At 39.8% G+C, this 8,150-nt stretch overlaps 1 long non-coding RNA gene across 1 annotated transcript in view; it reads left to right on the top strand.

Moving 5' to 3' along the window:
• Window positions 1-7,715: 7,715 nt before the first annotated feature.
• LOC121927783 overlaps window positions 7,716-8,150 on the top strand; it is a 74,930-nt gene continuing 74,495 nt past the window's right edge. Inside the window, exon 1 of the long non-coding RNA XR_006103336.1 lies at window positions 7,716-7,801. This is a non-coding gene — a long non-coding RNA (uncharacterized LOC121927783). The remainder of the gene's footprint in view (window positions 7,802-8,150) is intronic.

Genomic DNA, 8,150 nt, shown 5'->3' with positions numbered 1-8,150 from the left:
AGACGGGCCTAAGAGGCGCTGTCCTTGCGCCGCGATTACGCGTGAGAGGCGGCGCTTCTGGACGCGCCTTGCCTCTCGCGCGTAACCGATACGTCAAGATAGCGGCGCCCTATACAGATGGGCGCTGCCATCTTGACGTAGCGGACGCTCTGCGTCTGCACGTCCCAACCCAGAAGAGACGTCGCGAGTGCGCGCTTTGGCACTTGCGATATCTCTTCTGGGTTGCCGGAAGGAGCACGATTTTCGTGCTCCTTTTTTGCAGCGCAGAGGAGTCACGCGGTTTGGCTGCTGCGGCTCCTCCACGCTGCAACCGGCAGCGGCCTGAGACCGCCCCTTTTGGGCGGTCTGTAACGGGCCATTGTTAGAAATTCACAACATATGAATGTTGGAAAGCTATGTTTTGATATAAGTCCCATAATGCCCTAGCCAGCATAGGCAGTGACCACCCTAACTGTGAAAATATGGGATTTATCATCCCAAAAGTAATTTTACCAAGCTCTGAGTTAAACAGATACATTTGTTCATGCCTATCCTAGGATAAGCCAGTATGGTATAGTAGTTTAACTGGGACTCTGGGAGACCAGGGTTTGAATCCCCATTCAACCAAGGAAACTCAGTGAGTGACCTTAGACAAGTCACCCTCTCTCACCTTCAGAGGAAGGCAGTGGCAACCCACTTCTGAACAGATCTTGCTAAGGAAACTAAACAATAGGTTTGCCAGAGGGTTGCAACATGTTGATACTGACTTTGATGCACATGACGACGACAACAACAACAACAACAACAACAACAACACTTCCTTGGATAAATAGAAGCAAAGAAAATAAGGAATGTATATGTATGTGCCTTCAAGTAACCTGTCGACTTTTGGGAACTCTGTGCATTTCATAGAGTTTCTTGCGCAAAGAAAGTTCAGAAGTGGTTTTGCCAGTACCTTTCTCAAAATATAGCCTACAGCACCTGATATTAATTGGTAGTCTCTAGAATAGGATAAGTACACATCATTCTGTTCACGAGAAAAACTACTTCTTCAAACAACTATGAAAGATCCAGAAGCCTTTTTCTCCCTATGTTAACTTCATGGAATCAGCTATCACATTTGCCCCCTTAAGTTGTTGTTATTATTATTATTATTAAACTTTATTTCTAAAGCGCTGTAATTATACACAGCACTATACAAAGTCAGTAAAATTAAGGAATATATAAAAGCCTGCCCGAGGCGTACACTCTAAAATTAATAACAATTAGATAGAGGAATAGATAAAATTACAATATAGGAGAGAAAAAACAAATTAAAAAACATCAGATATAAAAGCAAATCATACCAACATTATCAGACAGCCAGATGACAATCACAGATTCCCTGAGAACGCTTCCCTAAACAATATGGTTTTCAGCTCAGCCTTAAAGCTGGTTAGGGAAGTGATGAGCCGTGCATGCAGAGGAAGAAGGTTCCAGGAATGAGGGGCAGCAAGAGAGAAGGGACGGATCCGGGACGGGGCAGAGAAAATCCTGGGTTGAGAGAGGAGACTTTGGCTACCAGAGCGGAGAGTGTGAGTAGGGATGTAGGGAGAGAGAAGATCAGTTAAATAAAGAGGGGCCAGCCCATGCAGGGCTTTAAAGGTGAGTAACAAAAGTTTGTACCTGATGAAGAAAGGAAGAGGGAGCAAGTGAAGGGAAGACAACAGAGGGGAGACATGATCATAACGGCGAGTGAGTGAAATAATGCGTGCAGCTGAATGCTGAACAGAAATTAATGGGTGGAGGTGAGAGAGAGGAAGCCCTGCCAGGAGGAGGTTACAGTAGTCTAGTTGTGAGACCACTAGGGCATGGACCAGTGTTTTTGAGGTATACAACAATATTACATAACAAAAGCATTAAGTCAACCAACCTTAGCCTGGCATTTGTTATAGTCATGAAAATGCCATACTAATTAATACATGCTAATCATATGCATTCAAAACATGTTAATCATTCCGTCTCCTCCCTGGTTCATGAAATATATGTGTTGTGACCTTTGCAACCTAAGGCCACCATGCATCACTTCTTATAGTGTCATATGTTTTAACAAAGCCTGAACACAAGATTTAATGAAGAAACAAGCTGTTAAAACAGATGGTGTCCTGTAGGTCAGACCTTTCCCAAAGTGCAACACCAAACAGTTTAGCTCACCATGTTAACTGCATAGAAAACATTACACTTTCATAGCTGGAGCCAAGATATTCAGGTTCATTTCAGGACTCTAAGGAACAAGGGAAGACAATTTTTCTGCCAGAGACCACAATCAATCTACATTGTTAGGTATAGAGATTAAGAAAGTTAAACAATTTCACTATAACTTCCAGGATCCCACAGTTAGCATGATGCTTGTGTTTAATGTTAACTGGTGGCTTCCATGTCATGGAATGGTAAATCCATTTCGGTTTAACTCTGAATTATAAAAAATCTGTCCAATCTGATAAAAACCTAATTTTCAAGCCAGCCTCCACAACTGGATAATGCCTTTAAATAGGAATGGAATCATGCAGCCCTACAAATGTTGCTGGATTGCAATTTCCAGTCAGTGGTGAATAATGCAGGAGGGTTGCATTTTAACAACATTTGGAGATCCACACAATTCTTATCCATGCCTACTCCCTCCAGATGAAAACTTGGATTTGTCTCTCCACTGATAAAGCTACCAGTCACCACTGTTAATATTCGCCCTGAGTCCTAGTTTTGGGAAAAGGGCAGCATATAAATAAATATAATAATAAATATAAATCAACATCTCTTTCTAGCTTCAGATTGTACAGTATGCCATCCAAGATAGTTCTAATGGGGTAGCGGTGGTAATAGTAACACGAATGTAAAGGGTGATGTATAGAGAGGCAGACAGAAACTGTTCACATCTTATTGGTTGTTAAATTTGAAGCAGGCCAGCAACAACAGGCCTCTGCCTGCTAAGAAGTAAAGCCCTCCTCCCGACCACCATCTTGAGGGGGAGAGAAGCAGGCCAGCAACAACAGGCCTCTGCCTGCTGAAAAGACAAGCCCTCCTCCTGACCACCATCTTGCTTGTTTTTATTGCATGTTGTTCAATTTTCATTGGTTTTTGTGAGGTTGTTTTTATGATGTGTAAGTTTTAAACGATTCTGTGAACCACTTTGATCACCTCGGAAAAACGGTGTAAAAATAAAGCATATTATTATTATTATTATTATTATTATTATTATTATTATTATATTCATATTTACATTGTACTGGTTTAAGAGCTGCTCTGCTTCTTGAGAAGATCATTTTTATTCTTTTCTGTCACTAGTCCCAGCTTCTGCCAACCTAGCAGTTCGAAAGCATGTAAAAGTGCAATGGGAACTGTTTAAAAAAATTAAGGCTGGATCAAGTTTCATTAATTGGATTGAGAAAATCTGCTATAATCAAAAAGTCCAAATTAAAGTGAATGGAGAGAAAACTAGTTTTATAAACATACAGAGAGGAACCGGACAAGGCTGCCCCCTGCCAACACTCTTATTCCTACTAATTATAGAATTGCTCATAAAAGAGATAAAGACAAATGACCAAGTAAAGGGTACGAGAATTAAGAATCAGACTTATAAAATCAGAGCCTTTGCAGATGATGTAATCTTATTTGTTGAAGAGCCATTTGAAAGTATCAAAAAGATTATCGAGATTCTAGAGAAATCCGGCTCAATGACAAGATGTAGAATCAATAAGTCTAAATCCATTATTCTGACTAAAAAAATGAAAGAAAGGGAAGGAAAAAAATTAGAAACCATATTGGGAATAAAAATTGGGAAGAAAGTCAAATATTTGGGACTTCAAAGCTCAAATAAAATGGTTGATCTATTTGAAAACAATTATAAAAAATTGGGGGCCAAAATAAGGCAAGATCGGATACAATGGAATAAATTAAACCTGTCCTTATTGAGAAGGATTGCTACCATCAAAATGATGGTCCTGATGAGAATTTTGTATCTGTTCCAAATGCTACCAATTATAACATCTGAGAAAATATTCAAAGAATGGGATAGAGTTCTAGCACAGTTTATCTGGAGGGGCAGGAAGCCTAGAATTAAATTTAATATAATGCTGGACTTGAGAGACGGGGGGGGGGGCTTAAATCTACCAAATTTAAAACTCTATTTCGAGGCGTGTGGATTAATCTGTTTTAAGGATTGGATAGCATTGGAGGATACTAACTTACTTGAAATTGAAAGTGATGGAATTACCTTTGGTTGGCATGCCTATTTAATTTTTGGAAAGGGTAAACAAAGCGTTTGGAATCCATTGTATTAGAAAATAATTGATCAGAATTTGGAACAAATTCAGAAGGATGATAGTTCCAAACATTGAAGGTTGGGTTTCCCCACATGGGGCATTTTATAGAAAAGAGATGATTAAGGAAGGAAAATGGTATAGATACGGTGATCTATTAGAAGTGAACGAAAATAAATTAAACCTAAAATCAAAAGAGAAATTAAATGATGAGGGATGGAATATTAATTGGTTTGCATATAAACTGATTTTGGAAAGATACAAAAGTGACCTCAAAGAATAAAAGGTGGAGATGAATCAAGGTAATTCAAAACTAGGGAAAATATTGCTAGAGATACTGGAAAACTGATTGGGAAAATATACAAAATCCTACTAAAATACGAAATGGAGGAGGAGGTGGTGAAAGAGCATATGATCAAGTGAGCAAAGGAGACTGGTCACCCCATAGAAATGTTGCATTGGGAAAAAATATGAAAAAATAACTTCAAACTCACAGTTTTTCAAGGTCTAAGAGAAAATTTTTATAAAATGTTTTACCACTGGTACTTATCACCTGAAAAGATAGCGAAGATTTACAAATCAAAAAATAATTTATGTTGGAAATGTAAAAAAGAAATTGAAACCTTCTGTCATTGTTGGAGGACATGTAAATGGGCCAAGAATTATTGGAAGATGATTAACAGTCAAATTAATGTGATTCTAGGGAAGACCTGTTGGGTATTTTTGATGATGATATCAAGGGAAGGGAAGAAAAAATTTTATACTGTTTGGTTACACTTGCTTGAATCTGTTTTGCTCAGAAATGGAGAAGTGAAAACTGTCCAACCGTGGATGATTGGTTAATGAAACTTTATGAAGGAATGGTGATGGATAGTTTAACTAAAGCTTTAAGAAGCAGATCAAAGAAACAATTGAAAGAAGAATGAGGGGAGGTTATTACATTTTTGGAATCAAATGGGGTAAAACAGCAGTGGTGACACTAAGTTGAACCTGAATTCAGGGCTTGCTCGCAACTATTTAGTATATATTATATATTGAGATAATTTAATTGTAGTTAAGGAATGTTGGATCCACTTTTGATAGGAGGAAATATTAGAAAGTCAATTATTATCGATAGTGATCGAGATTGGTAGGAGGAAGTCGGTATGAATGAGAAGAGTTATGAAAGAAGTAGAAGTATGTAAGATGAAGATGTATGGAATAGAGTCATCGAAGAGCAAGGAAAGGAGTGAAAGTAAGATAAACAGTCAGAAGGTATAAGTAGGTGAAGAAGGTAAGAGTAGGTAGGTGTTTAAGGAAGAAGGGAAGTGTGGTAGGGGTAAGATCTAAGAAGGAGATTTTTGGAAAGTAAATGTAAAAGGAAGACTTAGGGTGGTTAGAGTAGGTCATCATGGGCGGGATACAGACCGCCCCTTTGGGGCGGCTTGCATCTGCCCCTTTCCCCGATGGATGGGGGCCTGAACTGCCACAGCGGCAGCACCGGAGGCTCTGATCCGCCGCTTTTCCAGGCCTCTGGGAAGCAGCAAAACTGCTTCACCGCAGCCTGGAAAGGGGTGTCCTTGGGGCTTCATGCCCCAAGGACACCCCAACAACAGCAGGGAAAGAGAGAAAGGGGTCGCTTGGCCCCTTTTCTGTTTTGTATCGCTGGCGCAGCCATGTAAAGGCTGCACCAGCGATACATGGTGCAAAAGGAGCTCCCTTTCGGAGCTCCTTCCAGTGCCACTGAAAGGGTGCCACAGGCGCCCTGCAGCGGCGCCAGGACGTAACAGCTGCGCTGCGCTATTTGAACGCGACACGGCTGGCATGTCAAAATGGCGGTGCCCATGTAGACAGGGCGCCACTATTTTGACATCCTGGTAACGTACTAGGGTTGCGGGGCGTATATAAGCAACGCCCTGAAGCAACCCTAGTACATCGCCAGGACATGCTTAATGGCCCATCTGTACAGGGCCATGGTTGCTTTTTCAATGACTTTATGGTTTGTAAGAATATGTAATTTTTAATAGGTAGTAATGTAAATGCTGTATTATAGGGATTATGAATGGTGTATGTGTTTTGTTTGTTGGCATTGTTATATATGTATATATATATTTAAATAATAAAATTAATAAATTTTTTAAAAAGTGCAAGTAGATAAATAGATACTTCTTTGGGAAGATAACAGTGTTCTGTGCAATCAGGTTGGCCACATGTTCACAGGCTCATCTTTGACAACACTGGCTCTTTGGCTTAGTAATGGAGATGAGCATCACCCCCTACAGTCGAACATGATTAGACAACTTTGTCAATAGGGAAACCTTTACTTTTTCCTTTAAGTATGCATAAGATGGCAGCCTTATTGCAGGACATGATTTCTTGGACAACCCACTTTGTTTGATGCACAAAATCAAAATGCTCACCTAAGGGCCCTTTCACACTATGCAGTTATAGCACTATGGTTCCACTTAAACTCTCATGGCTGCATCCTACAGAATGCTGGAGTTTCTCATATGGTGAGACACAAGAGGATCTTACTAGCTGATAATTCTAAATTTTTGTTTGCTTCCAAGTCATTTTTGACTTATGGTGAACCTATCATAGGTTTTTCTTGTCAAGATTTATTTGTCATTGCCATCCTCTGAGGCTGAAAGAGTGTGATTTGCCCAAGGTCATCCAGTCTGCTTTTGTGGGGATTGAAACCCTGGTTTCCAGAGTCACAGTCTAACACTCACATCACCACACTAAGCTGGCTCTAAATGTGCCTCTTCAAATTCCAGGATTCCATAGATTTTCATGGCAGTTAAAGTAGAACCATAGCACCATGGGTACATCTACTCTGTAGAAACAATGCAGTTTGACACCTCTTTAACTGACATGGCTCCATTCTATGGACTCTTGGGATCAGTAGGTTTGTGAGGCACCAGCCACTCCCCGGCAGATGAGGCTAAAGATCTTGTAAAACTACAAATCCCAGGATTCCATTGGATGGTGCTACAGCACTCCAGCTGGTGTCACACTGCATTATTTCTACTGTGTACATGCACTCTATAAGGCCCTGAATAGGATGTTATGCCCTGATCATAGTGTATACTGTACATCCTATGTTTGGAGAGAGAGCGAGGAAAAGAAAGGCTTTTAATATGTGTGCTGCATTCATGTGCATTAGCTAAAACATAAACAGCAACAAAAATACACAATTTCAAATGTGAATGAAGAGAAAGGCAACATTTAATTTCAGGGGGAAAAATTCCTTGAATCTTAGAAAGGTGGCATAGTACTCCACATTCACTAGCCCTGTCCCAGCCACTGGGATTTTCACCATTACTGCCTGAGAGGAGATTATCTTCAGGGAACTCTATGCATAATAATGAAACTCTACTGAAATACCTCTGGTTCATTTATTCTTTTCACACAGTTTCATCTAGCAAATTGACTCAATTCCTGCATTTCATTTCTTGATGAAGAGGCTGGAAACAAAACAGTCTTTCTTATGCTGAGCCATTGACTGTATGGGAATCTCTCTGTAGAGTCTTGAATTCATTAAATTGGTAAGCAGGTATTATTATTATTATTATTATTATTATTATTATTATTATTATTATTTTCTGCACAGAACGTTGCTGCTTCTAGCTCTGAATATAAGAAAAGACCTTGTTATTTTATTTTAAATCACTCTTTACAAAAAAGCTTTACTAAAAAACAAAAATGCGGTTCCAAACTGAGACAGCAGCATCCAAGATGTCTCTGGGAAAATTATTCATATTCTGAACACTTCATAGTGTTCAGAGAGTGAGTGTTTCTGAAAGGATTTAGAAGAAGGGTAGTACTCCCTGCCCTACCTTGCTGGATGCCCCCACCACCCTCAGGCAGACATAATAAGGATTGTGCCAACTGTTT

The sequence above is a fragment of the Sceloporus undulatus genome, chromosome 4, assembly GCF_019175285.1.
Source record: "Sceloporus undulatus isolate JIND9_A2432 ecotype Alabama chromosome 4, SceUnd_v1.1, whole genome shotgun sequence".
Classification (NCBI taxonomy): domain Eukaryota; kingdom Metazoa; phylum Chordata; class Lepidosauria; order Squamata; family Phrynosomatidae; genus Sceloporus; species Sceloporus undulatus.
The sequence above is the reverse complement of the archived record's forward strand: the minus strand, read 5'-3'. Positions and strand labels throughout refer to the sequence as shown.